The following is a 23327-nucleotide window of genomic DNA, read 5'->3' on the forward strand; positions in this document are numbered from 1 at the left end:
CATGTACTCTTAATAAATTAATAGTGTGGAATAGGATTTGGCTAATAATGAAAACTAGAAGATGAGTGTCACTTAAGGTTTGAAGGACACACGAGGGATTTCTAAGCATCATCAATAAAAGTATTTGAACTGACTTACTTGCTATGGAGGATATGTAACAAGTCGAGCTATTTTTAATATTCAATTTTGAAGGTACCATTGGTGGTATATAGTGGTCCATGAAATGATCCAGTAAATGCACAATGCCTCTAGAATAGAAAAAGGAAACACGAGAAACCAGATGGATGACACAGAGAAGCTAGAGAGACAATGCTTGAGAATTCAAATGGTGCTATTGTTCTATATTGCTCTATCTTACTGAATTACAAGAGGAGGTATTTATAGGCTCTGAGAAGATGCTCAATGATTGTTGTAAAGAGTGAGCGTGCATCTTTGAGTGCGTGGCAACACATGGTATAGTGTGCATAGTGCACTTGGAATATTGTACATCTTTACAAAAGAAAGTGGGGAGTTGGTGAGTCATGATGCTTAAGCTGATTAAAGGTCTGCATACAATAGTGTTGTGGATGCCTGGTATGTGTTGAAATGTTACATCAAGGGAATAAAAAAAGAGAGACCATCGAAGTAGACATTTATAGCCTATCTCATTGGGGGCCTTTTTGGTAAGATTGTTGGACAAATGTTGTAGATTTGTCCATGTTGTGAAGAGGACAAATTCCACAAAAAGCTGAAAAGCCTTTATAGCTTTAATCATAGCCAATATTTCACAATCATAGACTTGATAATTTTGATGTATGGTATTGAAGATTCCTGAAGCATATCGGCAGATGTGGATAGTTGGAGGAGATGTAGCCACATCTTCTTCACAAAGACGAGCACCCCAACCAATCTTGTTGGAAAACGAAGAGGAGGAAGATGTCTAATCAGATTCTCGATGTGTTGTATAGCTAATGAGGGCTGAAATGATGAACGGGTTGCCTCTTACGCATCCAACCTCCAATCCTCACTAAGAGAACTAAAGAGGGGCACCACCTAGCCAAAGGGAGGATGGGCTAGGACATCCCTTTTCTCAAAGAGAATCAAGAGAACCAAGACACAAATTTACAAGAGAGAATATATGTACTAGACACCATATTAGAATATGAGAGAGAGACATGAGAGGAGAGGAAGACAAGAGGAGAAGAGGTAGAGGAAGCTTGCCATTATGCTACATGGAATGAGAATATGAGAAGAGAGGGAGATACTAGGAGAAGAGGTAAAGGAAGCTTGCCATTATGCTACATAATAAAAGAACTCACTCATAGCTTACCTCACAGAGATGAGGGTATTCTAGAGTGCTCTCATGGGCTTGTCATTGGCCTTCTTCCCCCCTCTTCATTCTCCATGGGCTCTTTATATAGCCTCCATGAGGGATTAGATTAAGCTAATCTTCTTGATTAACATAATCCTAGATGATGTATGGCATCTTTGAAAATATGGAGAATAGTGGATGGGACAAGTCCCTACCTTGGTCATCATGTAAGAAGCCAAGGGTGGTGGTAGACAAAATAGAGAAATGGAGCTAGATTACAAGAGGTGGGTGACCAAAGCACATTATTATAATATATTTACAAGAAGGATAGAGTGGAAAGTTGGTGTGGTGAAAGAGAGAAGCAAATTGCATGTAGCAAGCAGTCTGCACCTTCGTAACTTCAATTCCGTGACGAATTTAAAAAAAGTCTCTTCTAAAACTTTGTAGACCAGGTCGAAACCGATCGGGTGGCACGAGAATTTTTTGAAATTCTTTTTCTTGGGAGTTATCGAGATTATAAAAAATGGCTTCCAAAAGCTGCTTTGACTTTAGTCCTCGATATATATATAAATACATATAAGCATGTGACAGAAGGGGTCCATGCTTGTAAGCTTTTATGTAAGATCTAAATGACACCATGATGTGGATATTTATTTGTGTGCTAGGGTGAGGTGTCCTCTAATGATGGTGATAGATTCCAAATCTTAGTGATGCAGACAGAGCCCATGTGTAATTGGAGGCTAGTCCTTTGAAAAATCTATGCACTCACTCAACTCCTAGGTGTAATCCATTTTCATCTTCACTAAGATAACCATCCTTTTTACCCTTTACATTGACATGCCTCCTAAGAACTTGTTTCCCCCATTCGCTAGAGTTATCATAATTTAGAAGCAATGTAGCATACCTAGTGCTTGAAGAGTAAACCCAAAGTGATATGGTAAGCTCTTGATAGGGGCTTTGGCCAAATTTTGTGGTAATAATCCGGGTTGTAAAAACCCCGGATCATTAGCCCTCCCCTTAGGCTAGAGGCATTCATGCCTCTAGCTTGCTAATGATGGTCCAATAGAGCAAGGTGGACTACAACCCCTCATTTGTGGCTCTTCATTGAATGACTGCTCCAAAGTGTTCATATTTCTTTAAAAATAAGGCTTCAGTCTCGCCATCCATTTACCCTTGTCTTGTGAACCTTCTTATCCATGTCACCTAGCTTATAGCTGCCATTTGGATATCTCCTTATGACCATGAATGGCCCTTCCCACTTGAACACAAGTTTAGCATCCTTTCTGTTATCAAAGCGGTTATCATAGCATAGCACAAGTGATCCTTCCCTTATGTGTTTGATGGCCATCTTCTTATTAAATGTCTTCCTCCTCTCTTTAGCCTGCATGGAATAGTGTTGGACTGTTGCTTCTCTGTCTAACTTCAGCCTCTCTAGATCCAAGATCCTTTCCTCTAACTTCTTATCTTGATTCTTCTCTTAACTAGCTTCTAAAACACGCAAACTGGCCAATTCCACCTCTATAGGAAGCAAAGCCTCTTGGCCATAGACGAGGTGAAATGGAGTATAGCCAAGTGAGGTTCTGAATGAAGTCCAGTAGACCCAAAGAGCTGCACTCAATTTTTTATCCCAGTGATTGGGGTGCATGTGTACTTGCTTGGTAATTATCTTACAAATCAACCCATTTACTTTTATGGGTAGTAGGGAGTAGAATGCCTGTGCTTGATTTTTATCCTTTCCATTAGCTCCCCTACTAGGTTGGCTCTAAAACCAGGACCCCGATCAGAGATAATTTCCAAAGGTGTGCCAAACCTGTAATAAATATTTTCAAACACAAATATTTCCACTTCTTGGGCTGTGATCCTACTAGTTGCTGAAGCCTCTGCCCACCTTGTCATGTAGTCCACACCTATTATGATGTATTCCTTGCCAGATTGAGTTCGTGGGAGTGGCCCTATTGCATCAATCCCCCATTTCTCAAATGGGCCATATGTAGTTATGGGATTTTGTTCCTCATGCACTAGCTTCCTTGGTCCGGCCTTTTGGCAATCGTCACAAGTGCAGCACCAATGTTGCATATCTCAATGTAGACTAGGCCACACAAAACCGGCTTGGAGAATCTTCTTGCTGGTTATTTCTTGAGCAAAATGTCCACCACAAACCCCCTCATGGCAGCTCTTAATCACATCCATAATCTCATTTGCTGTTGGCACCCTTCTAAGCACTGCATCCTTTCCTTTGCAATACAACACATCATTTATCAAGCGGTATTTAGTGGCCTTAGTAGCCAGCCACCTTTTCTCACTCTTACTCATATGTGTAGGTGCCTCACCATGCTCAAGAAAATAAAGCACATCTTGTAGTTGAAACTTACCCTGAAACAAGGAAAGCTTTAATGTAATGATGCCCACCATTACCTCTTTCAATTTTTTAGCTGCTAGAGTATCTACGTTGCCATTTTGTGCGCCTTGGCACAAAATAGATTTGGGCTTTATGTAGCTTTCTCATGAGAGTTTTAGCTTCTCTCATTTTCAGTGCTAAGTTATCATTTTTACAAGCCCAGATTCCTTTCATTTGCTTAACAATTAGCATAGAATCCCCAAAAACATTAAGTCGAGTGACACCATGTGAGAGACACCACCTCAAACCTAAAAGCAAGGCTTGATATTCTGCCTCATTGTTAGAATGGACATCCTCCAAGCTGATGCCTTCTCTATAAAATTTGTCACCTTCGGGACTGAACACCACTATTCCTGCTACCGCTCTGTCTTTAATACGCTTGTATGCCCCATCAAAGTAGAGGGCATGGGCATTCTCCACCCGTGGCGGCTCCTCAAAAGGTGGTGTCTCCTCTTTTACCTTTTGCTTCTCTTTTTCCTTCTTTTGATGACATCTATGGGTCAACAAATCAGCTAGGCAAGCTTGAGTAGAATCCTCCACCTTGAAGGTGCAGTCAAACTCTTGGAGTTGTATCACCCACTTAGCGATTCTGGTTGAAACATCCATGTGCTGTAAGGCATAGGGAAAATGCTCTTCTGTCGTGATCCTTGTGAATGGCCTAGGGAGAAGATAAGGATGAAACTTTCTTATAGCAAACATTAGAGACAAAACCATCACCTCGATCATCTTGTACCCTCATTCTGATGATGCCATTACTCTACTAGAAAAGTAAACCAGTCTCATTAGGCCAGTTTTAGCATCCTTTTGTATTAGTGCTGCCCCTAGAGCATCTTCCCCAAAACTCGGATTGACAAAAAACTCCTGATCCCAACAAGGCTGTAAAATTATAGGAAGGGTGCTAAGAGCCTTCTTCACCTCGTGAAAGCACCTTTCACTTTTGTCACTCCATAGGAGCTCCTCAAAATGGGTTAACTATTGCAGTGGAAATATTAATTGGGAGAGGAGATGAATGAACCGACCCATATATCGCACCTTTTGAATGAAAGAGGTTAGTTGCTTCACAGAAGATGGTGATGGCACCACCAATAGGGCCTTAACTTTGTTTGGATCTGCTTCAATGCCCCTCTCACTTACGACATGCCCTAACAAAGTTACACTGCTTTCGCCAATGCGACACTTCTCATGGTTTAACTGCCCCCCCATTTGTGCGAGGCGGTTGAAAGCTTCATCCACCTTCCCTAGATGTAGAGCCTTAGAACTATAAATACAAAAATCATCAATAAAGACCCTAATGGATTTCCCAAAATATGGCTAGAAGACATAATTCATGAATCGCTGGAAGGTAGCTGGGGCATTTGTTAATCCAAATGGCATTACTCTGTAAGAAAAATAACCCCAAGGTGTAATGAAGGTGGTCTTCTGTTGATCCTCCTCAGCTATTCGGATCTAGAAATAACCTGAATACCCATCACAAATAGTGTATCTCTCATGGCCAGCCACCTCCTTGAGTATTTCATCCTGAAAGGGAAGAGGAAACTGATCTCTCTTAGTTGCAGCATTTAGCAGCTTGTAATCCACACAAATCCTCCATTTTCCATGCTTCTTGGGTATCACCACTACAGGTGAAACCCACTCTAAGTCCCCTATTGAATAGATGAAGCATGCCTTCAAAAGTCATTGCACCTCAGTGAGTAGAGCGTTTTGTTGAACTACTCCCAACCGTCATAGTCGCTGCACCACTGGCCTTGCTCCCTCTTTTAGATTAATGTGATTTTGTACTACTGTCACACCTGTGATGTGTTCATAATCAGAAATAAAAAGTGCAGAGTATTTTATCACCACTTCCATGTAGGTTGCCTTCTCCTCAACTGATAGATCCTTAGCCAACATTTTTTCTAACCCCTCCTTCTCGACCTTTGGAAGCTGCTGTAGAATTTCACTACTAGAAGGCCCTTTTAAGGTAATCCCCATCACTTCTAGAGAGCTTTCTTCCTCCTCATTAGAAGACTTTCCCCCTGTCATAGATAACCAACCCTCGTTGAAACTCCATTCATCAGCGGTGGTCTCTAATACAAGATCCTCCTGTCAGCCCTCCTTCATGTTGTAGATAGTGCTCTTCCATTTTTTCTACAGCCCCTTTTGTGGCCTTAGCTCTAAAGCCCCTGTCTCCCAATCTTTTCTGGCTTTCATTCCCATTAGCCATGGTCGCCCCAGAATGAGCGGATAGCCATCCCCCTTCACTGGCATCACATACATGTCAAGCTCCAATTGCACTCCACACACCTTTACCTTGACTTTTTTTGTAACTCCCAAACAATTTACTACTACATTGTTAGCCATTTTGGCCCCAAATTTAGTAGTTTCATTTACCTCTAATCCCAAACGATGCATCAACTTTTCTGTCATGACACAAATCTCTGCACCTCCATCCACATATGTCTTTGATACTCTCTGCCCCCATTGATTTCGGCTTCCACTAGAGGCACAATATCTTTCATCTTTCTAGTCTGGATTGCATTCACATGTCTATTCTTCATGGATCTAATGCTTACCATCTTTGACCATTGTCGTCACACTGCTGGAGATAGATGTAGTAATTGTGGCCATGAAATTTTTGGCCCTTGATTCCTAACATCAAGAAGAAAATCCTAAGCTCTAGTTACTTTACCCAGGGAAAAATCATCTGGCTCAATGTGTCGGCATGAGCAAGCCCTCCTCTTTTTACTATTGCGTGTCTTTGCAACCATTGATGACTTTGCCTCCTCTTCCATATTTTCAACCTCCTTTCGTGGTGTAGGTTCCATTCTCTCAATTCCACAGGCTTTCTTTACCGGCATTGCTTCAACCTCTACTACTTTGGCCTTACCTTTGACATCACTCTCATCTAAACTAATTATCCTAACATCATGATTCTCTAGCGGCTGGATAGGCAAGTGCGACACCTCTGCAAGTGGTCGAGGATGCTCGAGAACTTGAACTGGTGGTGGAGGCCCTGGATTCAGTGGAACAAACCTTTCCCTAGGTGGTGTCACTTGTTGTCCCCTCCTTGGTTGGAATCCATTTCTTAGAAAATGCCTAGGATGAGGACAAAAGTACATACCATGGCTAGTCTCCCCACAATTAAAGCAAATATACTCTCTTTCTTGTCTCCTTGGACCTCGATTGCCTTCATTTATGAGGGGAGGGGGCCGTACTCCTTGCACCAAATTTAACGAAAGGCTTTCAAGCTGATTAGTAATGCGTTGTAGGAGCTCTTGCTGTGGCATCTTTGGTTCCGGTGGGGCCTCTGCTATTTCTCTAGGCCTTGGCATGGTTGGTAAAACATATATGGGCTCAACTCCCCCCTTCAACTAGGCTTGATACTTTAATTTTCTATCTTTCTCCCTCGCATAAGTGACTGATTCTTCATAGGATGTGGGAAACTTTCCTTTGACCTTCTCCCTTAGTAGAGGATGAAGTCCGGCTAGAAAACAATCTTTCTTAAGGCAATCAGGTACTCTTTCTCCCTTGGCTAAGGAGGTTGTCCATTTATCCCACAATTTTATAAACATGCCTTCATAGGCTTGGTACTCCCCTGCTACAGTTTGGTGAAGATCTAAGAGCTGTCTCCAAATATCTTCAGGTGGCTCTATATCTTGGTACTTGTGCATGAATGTGGTCTTGAGATCCTCCCAATTACTGGGAGAGCTTGATACCACACTCGAGCATCACCCTTTAGAACTAAAGAGAAGGCCTGTACTTTGGTTGCTTCATCATCCCGGCCTGTGACTAGGAAGGCCATTTCTAAGTCATCCAAAAAGTCTAGAGCTTTCTCCCCTTTATATCCAAAAAAACTTGAAAATGCCATGTTGCCTTAGTAGAGTACGAAGATGAACACATCTAGATTTAAGTTGTATTTTATGAGGGGAAGGATGAATGGGTTCACAAATGCATTGATTTCAGCAAGACATCTAGGCCCTAGTATGCTTCTAATAATGCCTTAGAATCTAAGCTTTATGTTGGCTACAATATGCATAGTTTGTATAGCAAGTGGATGAATAGGTCCATACAACTCGTAGTGATTCATGAGAAACTATTATAATAAGATAAAGACATGTACATTGAAGGATGCATTGTAGTCTAGCATTGGGAAGATTATAGGTTTTGGTGATACAAGAATCTCCCTTAATCTTTCAGCCCCAAAGTACATGACAAGACGCTGCTGGAAAAAAATCTTCCTACTGATGCATACATTAACTCAGATGTTTTGTATAGAGTGGAAGGTGTAGAAATTTGGGCCATTATTATTATTCATGAGTGGAAACTACTTAAGGGAGTAGAGGGAATGCACTTTCTTGAATTATGAAGGATTTCCCCTAGAGTGTTTCTTTCTGGAACCCACCAACTTTGCTATACGGAGAATTTTCTCACCAGTGATTGTTCTTATCTTAGTGTGTCCATCCTCGGCGACATATATTTCATAGGACCTCTCGTAAGGGCCTTCACTTTTTTTGAAAAACACCTACCACAATTATGAGAACCTAGCAATTGATGGCAACATGATTTTTTCCGTTGTGAGGGAATGGAATTTCTAAGGTGAACACCTCTCGTAAGGGCCTTCACTTTGTTTGCAAAACACCTACCACAATTATGAGAACCTAGCAATTGATGGCAACATGATTTTTTCCGTTGTGAGGGAATGGAATTTCTAACGTGCCATCATCCGATAGGCATACTTCCTTTCTTGGGCTTCCTTGGGAGACCATTGTGGGAGTCGTGGAATTGAACCAGCTTCAAAAAAATTTGGTGAAGGCATTGGAGAAGAGCCACTTGGGGCACTTGTTGTAGAGGATGCATCACCATGTGTTGTATCGTCCCACATAAGGAGGTAGAGAATTGGGGTTGAGAATGTCCTTAGCGGGGGGGGGCACCAAAAATGAGGGCTGAAATGATGAACGGGTTGCCTCTTACCCATCCAACCTCCAATCCTCACTAAGAGAACTAAAGAGGGGCACCACCTAGCCAAAGGGAGGATGGGCTAGGATATCCCTTTTCTCAAAGAGAATCAAGAGAACCAAGACACAAATTTACAAGAGAGAATATATGTACTAGACACCATATTAGAATATGAGAGAGAGACATGAGAGGAGAGGAAGACAAGAGGAGAAGAGGTAGAGGAAGCTTGCCATTATGCTACATGGAATGAGAAGATGAGAAGAGAGGGAGATAATAGGAGAAGAGGCAGAGGAAGCTTGCCATTATGCTACATAATAAAAGAACTCACTCATAGCTTACCTCACAGAGATAAGGGTATTCTAGAGAGCTCTCATGGGCTTGTCATTGTCATTCTTCCCCCCTCTTCATTCTCCATGGGCTCTTTATATAGCCTCCATGAGGGATTAGATTAAGCTAATATTCTTGATTAACATAATCCTAGATGATGTATGGCATCTTTGAAAATCTGAAGAATAGTGGATGGGACAAGTCCCCACCTTGCTCATCATGCAAGAAGCCAAGGGTGGTGGTAGACAAAATAGAGAAATGGAGCTAGATTACAAGAGGTGGGTTCCCAAAGCACATTATTATAATATATTTACAAGAAGGATAGAGCGAAAAGTTGGTGTGGTGAAAGAGAAAAGCAAATTGCATGTAGCCAGCAGTTTGCGCCTTCGTAACTTCAATTCCGTGAAGAATTTGAAAAAAGTTTCTTTTGCAACTTTGTATACCAGGTCGAAACCGATCGGGTAGCGCGAGAATTTTCTTGAAATTCGCTTTTTCTTGGGAGTTATCGAGATTATAAAAAATGGCTTCCAAAAGCTGCTTTGACTTTAGTCCCCGATATATATATAAATACATATAAGCATGTGACAAAAGGGGTCCATGCTTGTAAGCTTTTATGTAAGATCCAAATGACACCATGATGTGGATATTGACTTCTATACTAGGGTGAGGTGTCCTCTAATGATGGTGATAGATTCTAAATCTTAGTAATGCAGACGGAGCCCATGTGTAGTTGGAGGCTAGTCCTTTGAAAAATCTATGCACTCACTCAACTCCTAGGTGTAATCCATTTTCATCTTCACTAAGATAACCATCCCTTTTACACTTTACATTGACATGCCTCCTAAGAACTTGTTCCCCCCTTTTGCTAGAGTTATCATAATCGAGAAGCAATGTAGCATACCTAGTGCTTGAAGAGTAAACCCAAAGTGATATGGTAAGCTCTTGATACGGGCTTTGGCCAAATTTTGTGGTAATAATCCGGGTTGTAAAAAACCTAGATCACTACTATTTGTAGGGGTTTCCAGTGAAATTGATTTTTCCAAAGAAGAGGATATAGGTCTTTGGCATAGATTGCTAGATTGGGTGTAGAGGAATTAATCCAATTCAAGCATCTGAGGAATTGCTATAATTGTTTGACATTTTTGAATGCATCTAGCATTTCCAAGACTTTCTTCAAGACACAATCCTATAGTTTTATACTTTCTTAATGAATTTCCAATCCTAAGAACTCAATTCAGGAGGTAAACATGATGGACTTTGTTGGAGAAAGTACAATCCCTGCATCTTCCACTACTTTGTCAAACTGATAAAGATGGTTGATATGATCCTTAATAGTCTCAAGAAAAATCAAAATATCATCAATGTATACAAAAAAGAATGGAAATTTTGCCAAAATTGAGTTTGTCTATCCTTGAAAATATGTTGGAGCGGTCTTTATCCAAAATGGTAGCACACTGTAGTGATAATGGCCCTATGGGACACGAAAACCTATCTTATATGTGTCTTCCTTTTTCAAGGGGAGTTGCTAAAACATGATTTGAGATCAAATATGATAAATATAATAGCCATTTTAAGCTTTTTAATCAACAAATATTTTAAGGGAATGGGATGACCATGGCCAATTAGATATTTATTGAGGGGTTTATAATTAATGACCATGTGTTTTTCCCCCTTTTGTGCTTTGAATTTTTGTTGACATAAAATGCTTGGCATGCCCAAGGGAAGTTTGTAGATTCAATTAGACCTTTGTCAAGAAGAGTCTGAATCTCTTCTTTACACAGCATCAAGTCTTCCTCTTTCATGTCAAAATACATTGCTTTGGTTGGCACTACATTAGGTTGCAAGGGAAGATGAATGGCATAGGAGACTCTTTTTTCTTTGTACACGAGAGGGCCCGTATGCAAAAAGGTCCATAAATGTTTAGTTACCTATTGTATTTCTTGGGCATATTTCTATTTTTCTTGAATGAGCCATTTTTTTCAAGCAACTTCCTTGTTTGATGAGGGTACTTTAGCTATGGAATAAACAATGCAACCAATTTTGGCCAATGAAGGCATATCAACATTTTTCCCAAGATAAGACACTGTGAAATGGTCAGTCCAAAACCTATAGGGAACTAGATGTGAATCTGAATGAAAACCTTGATAGAGCTAAGCTAAAGATAAGCCTCAGTGACATGGATGAGTATCACCTTTTTATTATTTGAGAGCTCTACGATAATGTGAGATGTAGTTTTTATACAATTTGGTGGAAAGAGTTCAAAAGGGGTTATAGCCAGACTAGAGCCAGTATCTAATAGGGCCTCAACATATATAAAGAAAACTGAGGTATGTTATTGAGCTGCATACATATCATAGGATAGGTCCACCAGTTTTCAAAGCATTTACCTTATATATCTTGTCTTTTGCAAATCTAATATGGTTGACAAATTTGATTGGGATTCCTGTGATAGATCTTTGGAGTTCTTTTAAAATAGATGTATTTCCTTGAGCCAATTGTTTTTTGGCCATGAAGGATTCTCTTAAATACTTCACATAGAGAGTATAGGTCTTGTTGCATAGCAGCCAAAGCATGTAGCATGTCATTCCCTTCTTGTTGAGTAGAGAAAGTTGTTGCGGATAGGGATTGGAGTAATTGTGTAGTTGTTCTGGGGCGATGCATTTGTTCTAGTTTGTGAGGAATGAACATATTGGCCTTGCCCTTAGTTTATGAGCTGAGAGTACCTGGTTTAGGTAAATCATAAGGGTTAGTAAAAAACTGTTTACGTACCTTGTCCTTGGCTATTTTGTAAGAGAAGCTAGTTTCTATAGAGGATTTATTAGTATCTGACTCCGATTGTTTTTGCTGGCTTGTATGTCGCTATGAAGAACTTTCACCATTAGAGAAAGTCGCACCAAGAAATAATTTATATTTCCTTCCCAAAAAATGCAAAAACGGGTATTTTAGTACAAAGGTTTCAAAATAGATAGCATAATTAGTTACTAGGTCTGAAGTGTCTGAAATAGAAGAAATCTCAAATGGAGATTAAAGTTCCTCAGAGGTGGTAGTGTGCCAAGAAGTTTCACTATTGGTGTTATTGACTTGAGTTTCACTTTCACTTTCACTGGTGAGCTCACTATCCAACTCCACATCCAAATAGGATTAAGAGTACGAGTAGTCACTCTCACTTTCAGCAAAGGAAGAAGAAGAATATGATGTGTCACTTAGATAGTGTAGATTTACCTTAGTAGCATTGGTTTGCTGTTTATTCTTCTTGGAGCACTTATTTTGTAAATGTGACTCTCTTCCACAAATATAGCATTTGAGCTCTTTCTTTTATTCTTGTCCATTTTTCTGAATTTTATGAGAGTTATGTCGATGAGATGACTGTTTGTGCTTGCAATGTCTATGAGAATGATGTGAATATCTTTAGGAATATCTTTCATTTTCATGTCTGTCTTAGCAATTAAAATAAGATCTGCAACCTTTGGCAATATAGTACGATGATGTGCTATGATAGTTGTTACCACAACCACAAGATGTAGAGCAAGGACATTGCTTACAACCAAAATCAACCTCATACTTCGTGGTAGATTTACAAACTGATTTAGGAAACCTTGGTTTAACTGAGTCATATTTTGCTATTGACAAACTTCTTTGATAGTGTGTTCTATTTTTTGCAAAATCTGTCCAATAGTGTTAGTAAAATCCATGTTCTCAGCTTTCATTTTCTATTTGTAGTAAAAGGAAATAGGCTCAAGTAAAGAACAAACTAGATGTTCTTTCATGCTCTTATCATGACACCTAATCCTTCATACAACAAATCTCTCATGTAAATGAGATATTCCTTATATTGTCGAGGGTCACAAATTTTGGATTTAAAGAAAGCTTTTCGAGCTTCTAAGACATCATCAAATTTGTTTCCCACAAATTTTCCCGAAGAAGTAATTCAAAGAAGAGTTGAACGGGGTCAGTTACACAATAGCCAATTTGATTTGAGAATTTATTGAAATCCACCATTGTTTTAGACCACTTACAAATCCATGTGTCATGGCATTCAAGATATCAAATCGGTTGGTCTGTAGTTTATCAAGGATCTTCTAACCCCCATATGCATACATCATCTAGATGAGCAATTTATTCTCTTTAGCATATTTTCCATCTAGCTCCTATCTTGTTGTAGAACTTTGTATAAGAATGTCTGGAATAAGTGGAATAAGCATTCATAGGAGTGGTTGGGATAGCTTAAGTAGAATTTACTCGAAGAAAGGATTATGCACTTACAAGAGTATCTATATGTGCATTGAGAAAAGCTTGGAGCACTAAATCTCGAGGAAGGGATTCTTTGTTAGGATTGATAGGAGCAAAATCCTCATCAACCACACTTTCTTCATCTTCATCAAAAGAGTAAAGTGTGTAAGCAGCTTTTCTTTGTAACTCAGCTTGGGATTTGTAATACCATGCAGGCAATTCATGGGAAAGAAGCATTAGGTGGATGTTGGTCTATGCTTTCACTCATGATTTGTGAATCAATGTGAGCTTGCACTCTTTGCCTTCAAATCCTGTTAAGGATAGCTTCATCAATATGATCAAAAGTGACCTTATAATGTTGATATGAGGAAACATCAACTCCAGATACTCTACTAGATCTTCGGCAATGTCACCCCGTCGTAAAAAAAGGTTGGATAGAAATCTTACCTCTGAGTTGTTCTTTTAAAGAAGGAGAGTAAATGTGTAGGAGGTCTCTAAAGATCTCTTTTGGATCTTCATCATCAATCCAAATATCAGAAAATGATCGATTCAAGTTTGGCACTGTGTAGGATGTAGAGGGTTTTGTTGATAGTTTTTCTTTTCATTTGGATGAGCCTACATGATGCTTATTAAGAGAGCACATCATAGGTGAAGCAAAATAAGAACTCCAACCCTTTTGCAATCTTTTTTCTAGACAACACAATGAAGTCTAGAGTAGCATGAGTAATAGAGAGTACTATGGATGAGAGGATTGTGTAGAAGAAGAACCGGCTATAGAAACACTAGGCATTGTGACTTGTATCTATCTTTTGGCTATTTGCTGACCTAAGCCAACAATTTGATCATAGAGTTGTTGTAGATTCTCCACCTTCTCAATGAGTCATGTGAGGGCTAAATGAGTCCAATTAATAGCTTGTAACTTTGTTGTCCAAGATGTAGTATCTTGAGGTCGGAGATATGGAGCAGCTTTGTATTTATGATACTCATATTCAAATTCTTACATAACATTCACCATAGAAGGAGAGGCCTATTGAATTAGTTTTCTACAATGAAGACAAATACCATTCTATACACGTTCATGTGTAGAACGTTGAGTATGAAATTTGAGGATGTTTGCCCTCTGGGAAGGAGACACCTTCAGTTGAGGCTGAGAGACTTAAAGAATAGTGGTAATCAAATCCTTTAGCACTTCTGGAGTCTTGTGCTAAGTCAAATGCAGCATTTTGCCTTTAATATTTTGCACCTTAATCATTCTAGGAGGAAGAAGTTCTTTTTTCTTCAAGGATGTAATGTCTAGTTTCCATTCATGTGGGAGTTCCATGTCAAACCAATTTACACAATCAGGAAGAAAGCATTGTGTTCTTTCATTTGATTTCATAATGATAGTTTGACCCTTGTGGTTAGAGGAATTTACGCCTTCTACAACTCTAAGGATTACTAGAGACATGCACCTAAAAGCCATTCTATATTGGATTGCCAAATAGGAAGAAGATGCTTTGATTTGTAAACCCATGGTTCTAATATATATCATAAGCAATTTAGGGAGATAAGGATCATCCATAGAAATGACATAATTGGGTCTTAATTCAAAGAAGATCGACCATTAGACAAAGGAGACATGCACCTAAAAGCCATTCTATATTGGATTGCCAAATAGGAAGAAGATGCTTTCATTTGTAAACGCATGGTTCTAATATATATCATAAGCAATTTAGGGAGATAAGGATCATCCATAGAAATGACATAATTGGGTCTTAGTTCAAAGAAGATCGACTATTAGACAAAGGAGATATTGTAGCTCCTACGATCATGTCCATCAATTCTACATGTCTGGTATCTAAGATGGCAACCATGCATGACACATTAAGACCTCAACGGAAAAGATGGATTATACCTAAAGCTATATAGCATAGATGCAAATAGGGTTATTCTTTCTTTTGTTGGTGTTTTTGTATTTTCTAGAGCACTAAAGACAAAAGATTAACATATTGATCTTCAACTAGGGTATCTCCGATACTAAGGATTCCTTAATCTTCAATATATACAATCAAATATTTAAACTTAAAAATTTGATTCTCACCGTAAATATGAGTAGGACCAAACTCAAGTAAAATCCATTTTGAACTTGGATGTGTCTCGTCCACGATAATGGTAGAATTTTCCAAATATTTGTAATGCTCAAATAGAGTTTTAAAAGTAGAGCTAAAAACACTGCCACTAGACTAAGAGGAAGCCATTAGGATTTACTAGACCTAAGGGTAAACACTCAAAACACAACTTAAATGGCATAAGAGCCTAATGACCTAACCAGGAGCAAGGCCTTTGATGTCACTAACAACCTTCGCTGAAACGGTGGTGTGTGTTATGGCTCTGATACCAACTTAGAGAGCGTGCAATGGAAACAAGAAACATGGGAAACGAGAGGGATGACACAAAGAAGTTGGAGAGAGAATACTTGAGAATGTAAATGGTGCTACTGTTCTGCATTGTTGTATCTGAGTGAATTACAAGAGGAGGTACTTATAGGCTTTGAGAGGATGCTCAATGATTGTTGTGATTAAGAGTGAGTGCGCATCTTTGAGTGCATGCCAATGCATGGTATAATGCGCATAGTGCGCTTGGAATATTGTACATCTTTTAAAACAAAATGGGGAGTTGGTGAGTCACGATGCTGGACTTGACAAAAGGTCTTCAATAATGTTGTGGATGCCTGGTATGTGTTGAAATGTTACATCAAGGGAATAAAAAAGGAGAGACCATTGAAGTAGACGATTCTTCCCTATCTTATTGGGGGCATGTTTCGTAAGATAGTTGGGCACATGTTGTAGATCTTTTGGCAAGGTGTAGAAAAAGACTCCGTAAATGGAAGATACTTGTATTCGTTTCTTGGCATGTTAGGAACATAGTTCATGATAAACATTGTTTGGTTGAGTGGTTTGACTGGGATTTCTATGATAGAACTTGGAGATCTTATAAAATAGTTGTATTTCCTTGAGCCAATTGTTTTTGGCCATGAAGGATTCTCTTAAATACTTTACACAGAGAGCGTACTTCTTGTTGCATAGCAACAGAAGCATGGTTTCTAGGTCTGAAGTATCTGAAATAGAAGAATGCTCAAATGTAGATAGAAGTTTCTAAGAGCTAGTAGTGTGCCAAGAAGTTTCTCAGAGTAGGAGTCATCATTGTCACTTTCAGCAAAAGCAAAAGAAGATGATGATGTGTTGCTTAGATAGTGTAGATTTACCTTAGTAGCATTGGTTTGTTGTTTAGTCTTCTTGGGGCACTTATTCACTAAATGTGACTTACTTCCACAAATATAGCATTTGAGGTTTTTTTTTTTGTTCTTGTACATTTGTCTCAATTTTATGAGAGTTATGTCGGTGTCTATGCTTACCATGTCTATGAGAATGGCATGAATATCTTTAAGAATATCCTTCATTTTCTTGTTTGTGTCTTGGTTATTAAAATAAAAATTACGACCTTTGGCATAGTACCGCAATCCGCTATGATAGCTGTTACCACTTTGTGTTTGAGTAGAGGAAATGAAATTTCATAGGATTATAGATAGGGAAAGCAACAATGAGGCTGTAAGATTTCGTCCACGAAAGAAGAAGCGGGGAAAGAGATATGATAAATTTGAGTTCCGCCTAAGAAAGAGGGGGAAATTAAAAAGGGGAGGAATGAAAAGTCAAACACAAAAAATAAGAAAATGAAAATTTGAGTCACAAACTTCCAAGAAGTGTCGGCATTGTACTCCCCATTTTTTCCCTTATTTTTTTGCTAAGGGAAGATTTGGGCCAAGATATGGCTAAAATATTCATGTTACATGAATCTAAAATCCTAGCTCTCTCATTGGTTAGGCCTATATTTCTTTATTCACTCCTGAAGGGGCAAAAATGATAGTCCATATTTCTCCTAATGGAAAATTTTGGTTTAACTGAGTCATCTTTTGTTGTTGGCAATCTTCTTTGATAATCTGTTTGCAAAATGTGGCGAACACTGTTAGTAAAATCCATATTCTCTGCTTTCATTTTCTATTTGTAGTAAAATGTAGGCTCAGGTAAAAAACAAAATAGATGTTCTTTCATGCTCTTATCATGAGCACCTAATCCTTCATACAACAACTCTCTCATGTAGATGAGATATTCCTTATCTTGTCGAGGGTGACAAAGTTTGCATTTAAAGAAAGCTTCTTGAGCTTCTAAGACATCATCCCATTTGTTTCCCACCAATTCGCCAAGAAGTAATTCAAAGAAGGGCTGAATGGGGTCAACATGTTACACAATAGCTAATTTGACTTGGGGATGCATTGAAATACACTACTATTTTAGACCACCTACAAATCCATGTGTCATGGCATTCAAGATATTAAATCGGTTATCAAGGATCTTCTAACCCACCTATGCATACATCATGTAGATGAGCAATTTAATCTCTTTCAGAGATTTTCTATCTCTTGACCAAATAGGTAAAGATCCAACTTTTTCTGGAACTCCTATCTTCTTGTAGAAATTTGTATAACAAGGTTTGGAATAAGTGGACTAAGCATTCACATGAGTGGTTGGGATTGCTTTAGTGGCATTTATAGGAAGAGAATGATGCATTTACAAGAGTATCTATATGTGCATTGAGTAAAGCTTGGAGCATTGAACCCAGAGGAACAGCTTCTCTATGAGGATTGATAGGAACAAAATCCTCATCAATCACACTCTCTCTGTCTTCATGAGAAGAGGAAAGTGTGTAAGCACCTTGTCTTTGAAACTGAGCTTGGGATCTGTAATACCATGTAGGCAATTCATGGGCAGGAGCACTAGGTGGATGTTGTTCTATGCTTTCAGTCATCATACATGAATCAATGCGAGCTTTCACACTTCGCTCAGCATCATCTTTATGTTGATCCATGGGAGAAACACATAAGAACATTTTATTAAGAATATGATTTTCTTCTCTTTGGCTTCAAAGACTATGATAGACAACTTCATGAATATGATCAAAAGCAACCTTATAATCTTGATTTGACCAATTTGGAAACATCATCTCCAAATACTTTGCTAAATCTTTGGCACTGTCACCCGGTAAAGACGGTTGAAACAAACAAGGTTGATGGATAGTAGTCTTACCTTTGAGTAGTGCTTTTAAACAAGGACAATAAAGATCTCTTCTAGCTCTTCATCATCAGTCCAAATATCAGGATATGCTTGATTCAAGTTTGGCACTGTGTACGATGTAGAGGGTTCTACTGATAGTTTTTCTTTTTCTTTAGACGAGCCTACATGATGCGTATTAAAAGAGCACAAGGCAGGTGACACAAAATAAGAACTCCATCACTTTTGCAATATTTTCTTAGAAAACACAATCAAGTCTGGAGTAGTAGGAGTAACAGAGAGTACTGTGGATGAGAGGATCGTGTAAAAGAAGAATCCACTATAGAAACACTGGGCATTGTGATATGTATCCGTGTTTTGACAATTTGCTGACATAAGCCAACAATTTGATCACAGAGTTGTTGTAGATTCTCCACCTTCTGACTGAGTCCTATGAGGGTTAAATGAGTCCAATTAATAGCTTATAACATTCCTGTCCAAGATGTATCTTGAGGTTGGAGATATGGAGCAACTTTGTATTTATGATACTCATATTCAAATTCCTACACAACATTCACCATAGAAGAAGAGGCTTGTTGAATTAGTTTTCTAAAAAAACATCTTCGCTAGCACCACCACGGCCACTAGCGTTGCTATCCCCCTCCTCGCTATGCTCTACATTGGGGTTCCTCCTCTGGCTATCGAATCCTCATAGCCCGATTGCATTTCTCCTCAGTGATAAGACCCTCCTCATAGAAGTGAAGCCATGTGGCTGCGCGGTTATGGCCTCAATGGTAACCTACCTCTTTAGAAGTAGGTATCCTACCAACAATAGTAGTCTGCAAAACAAGTATGATATATACAAACAATTATGAGACACAATGTATTAGAACAAATTATATAAAGAATTGAAAGAAATATAAATTTTAAAAAACTAGAAATCAAAATATTCTTACAAACTCTATCTCCCATGACTCTCTGCCCCCCCGATCCATAATGCGACGATCCCATGGTTTCCATTTGGATGTGTTGCGCCTCTGTGTACTGAAAACTCTTCACTTTCTCTGCTACTTTCTTCTTGGCTTTCTTCCACTCTATGCGGTGGTACATAGGTGGTTGGCTATAGGCTCCACGCCCCTCCTCCTGTCTCCGCAGTGACTCCCTGCCGCGTGTCATGAGGTGGGATCTTTTGTTGTGAAGCAAATCCCTCACTTTTGTGCATCCCCAATCATCCGAGAATCGTTGACCCTCAAGATTTGGATACCTCCTATGGACTGCCCTCAACACCTCCTGCCACAAGCCACTTTTCTGATTCTTGAAGTAAACGAAACAATCTTTATACGTCGTATGCACGACACTCCTCAAGTACGCCATTACATGCCTTCCTTCATCATCATGGAAGATGCCACCAGTACTTGTAACTCTATAGTACTGGCATACATGCTCCTCTAGGTAATCTTCTGGTGAGGGTGATCGCTCGCCACCTCCTAGGAAACCCCTACACAAGCCTCGTTCTCCCCCTCGACTCTCCCTCCTCCCTCTTTGTCGACTACCCTCTGCCTTGTTGGATGTACATGCTTCTGCAAATGCACGTGCGTCGGCTGACGCTTGTGCTTCAGTTGATGCATGTACAGGCGTTGCACGTGGAGTACCTGCAATTGGAGTTTGGATCTTTGGTGTTTGGGAACCAGTGCTAGGCAAAGACGTCAGAGGCGTTCCAGACATGACATTGAACACCTCGTCTGCTGTGGGAGAGCGGCCAAGGTATCTAGTCATCTCTCCCATGAAGTCTTCCTTACTAGGAAAACCTCCAAAAAAAGCATTGACCCCTCTGCTGAACAAGCCCAATGTATCATTTATGCAATCCAAACCTGGGTCATTGCTAGATGAACCAGGATGCAACATCTGCAAACAAAACACAGAAATAAGACAAATTTGCTAAACTGCAATATTGTGTAAACCATACTATTATGCAACATATTCATACAATTCCAGAAATAAAAAACTGTTTTTTTATTAGAGCTAGCATGTGTATCATCGCGTTTGAGATGCAGAATAGACACGCTCTCAGACGCTTCCCTGAAGTCAAACCTTCTCGTTAGAGCGCGTGTATATTCCTGTCTGAGATGCAGCATAGACACGCTCTCAGACGCGTCCCAGAAGTTAAAGCTTCTAGGCGAGCACGTGTATATTCGTGTCTGAGATACAGAATAGATGCGTTCTTAGACGCGTCTCTCAAGTCAAAGCTTCTGGGCAAAGCGCGTGTATTCTCGCATCTGAGATGTAGGATACACGCGCTTGGAGACACGACTATAGACGCGATGACAACAAACATAGATGCACGTCTATGTCTGCATCTGCACTGAAATCTACACGTGCTTCAAACGCGCTAAGTCGACTGCTCTGAATCCGACAACCGCCATCCATGATTTATTTGTGATATAAGAAATTCAATCATAGATCCTAATAAAGAAAGAGAGAGAGAGAGAGAGAGAGAGAGAGAGAGAGAGAGAGAGAGAGAGGACTCACCTTGGGTCTTTGATGTGGACGGGTGGTGGCACTACTTCCTTCCCCTTCTTCCTCTCCTTGGTGAGTTGTTCTCCCTTGATGCTTGCTACTTGTTGTCTCCTATCTTTGCTTCTTGTTCCTCTTGTTCTCCTCTCTTTTGTTCTCTCTTTCTTCCTCTCCTTGGCTTTCTTATTTCCCCTCTTGTCTCTTTGAAGTGAAAGAAGAGGCGAGTCATGAAGAGACTAGTGGAGGTAGACTGCATGTCGATTGAACTCGAGCTTCAGAACGCGCAAAAAATACAGGAAAGGCGCAATTTGGAAAGAAATGATTCAAGTTTCTTTTGAATTTTGACTTTTGCGTCTATTTTTGCATGTATATGCGCGTCTACATTTACATAAACGCACATATAGACGCGGATTTAGATGCACAAATAGACGCGGATTTAGACACGTAGTTAGACACACATATAAATGCGCATTTAGCGTGCTTGCATTTTTATCATGAGTTTTTGTATTTAAGATAAGTTTTGATAGTAAGTTCTTATCATAAGTTTTTATGTATTTATGATAAGTTTTGTGTATTTAAAATCGAGATCTTAGAATAATCAATACGCCTTGAAGTTTTTATGTAAACATATGAATAACAAATTCGATGTTGTCATTAATTAGGTTTGATCATGTCGTTGTCATCACCTAGTGCGGTGCATGTTGATGAGTCAATGAGCACATCCTCAAGTGAGGATGAAACATTACGTCTTCATAATCGAGATGCATGGCTACGACGAAAAATTAAATGCATGTGTGATCGTTGTCGAGGGTGTATTTTTCGAGCATGTTGAGTTGCAATGTCACACCTCAGCCTGTATGGAGAATGGGATCGAGAAAAATCACCGGTATTCATTGTTTTTAACACTAAGATTGCTAGTCTATGTTACTCAATATATATCAATGTACATGTAACTCCCTTTTGTGGTTGAGCAGGATGCAGTGCCACATCCTGTCCTCAGCGTCGAGAGGTTGCAAAACATCTATGCGAGGAGGCAAAGTCTTCAAGAAGAGTGGAGACTGACGACCATGATAGTAGCCCTCATGAAATGCCCCATCAAGTTGTAGAGGATAAGATTTTGGACAACATGGTACATGATCTATTTTCGCAACCGGTTCGGGGAGAAGGTCACTCTATGAAGCCAGATGACCCACTATATGTAGTGTCATCTACTCCGTTGTATGAAGGTTGTACGTACTCCGTTCTTCGTGCGTCCCTCAAGATACTTAACTTACAAACAATTTATGGATGGAGTAATGTCAGTTTGAATGCGTTATTGAAGTAGGTATCAATTCAGTTTGGCTTATGAATCATATATTAATTGTTCTATTTTGAAATCAGACACAAATATATGTTGGTGGTTTTTTAACTCACTTTTAAAAATATATGTAGGTTATTATCACAAATGCTTCCAAAAGGAAACAAATTGCCAACTAAGAGAGAGCAAGCAAGACATTACTTGACATCTTTGGAAGGCCTAGATTATGTCAAGATCCATGCATGTGTCAATGATTGTGTCTTCTTTCGTGGGATTCATGAGTTCGCACGAGAGTGTCCTGTTTGTGGCAAATCAAGATACGAAGTGGAGATGAAGTCAATGGATGTACCTTTGTAAGGTTTTGCGACATTTTTCGATTGTTCCACGTTATGTTCAAGTGTAAGTCTATTGGAAAACTCTTGTCATGTCATGCTAGTCATCATTCAAGTGATGGAAAATGGAGGATCCCTATAGACACATTGGCATGGCAACATATAGACAATTTGTGGCCCGTTTTCAAAGAAGAGCCAAGAAATTTGAGATTTGGTTTAGTTATGGATGGGATCAATCCATTTGGCATCAAAAGCACATCATATAGTGTATAGCGAGTGGTATTGGTGAACTATAATATTCCTCCATCCATGGCAATTAAAAAGAGACATGTAATGTTGTCCTTTCTGATTTCTAGAAAGCATAAGGTAAAAAACATGGACATTTACTTAGATCCTTTGATTGAAGAGTTAGAAATGTTATGGGAAGGTATTGAGGTGCAAGATACAAGTGCATCTGCATCCTCTAGAGATTTCACATTGAAGGCCATGTTGTTGTGGACCATGCATGACTTTCCAGGATATGGAGAGTGTTGAAGTACATGTATATAACTCTATATATGAAATTCAAGACTTGAATCAATTGCATGTTATTAATTCACTTGTTTGTTCATGTTTAACCATATCAGGATATCATGCATGTCCTATTTGCGGTCACTCTCTAGTTTCCTCTAGGCCAGTACGTTTAAACAAGGTTATCTATGACAATCATCATCGATTTCCTCCTATTGACCATCCCAAATATGTTCTCCCTACTAATGGAATGAATCCACAATCTCTAACCATTCGATATTGGAAGGAAAGATGGATTAATGCCGATAGCCACCCTCCACTCGGCATGAGTCTGTAAGAAGTATATTTCTCTCGATTGACTTTAAAGTATTTAGCATGATGAATTGTTTACATAATATATTGTTTGTTT

This window comes from Lygodium microphyllum, chromosome 27 (assembly GCF_053477565.2).
Source record: "Lygodium microphyllum isolate KBCC chromosome 27, Lygodium_microphyllum_v1.1.10, whole genome shotgun sequence".
Classification (NCBI taxonomy): domain Eukaryota; kingdom Viridiplantae; phylum Streptophyta; class Polypodiopsida; order Schizaeales; family Lygodiaceae; genus Lygodium; species Lygodium microphyllum.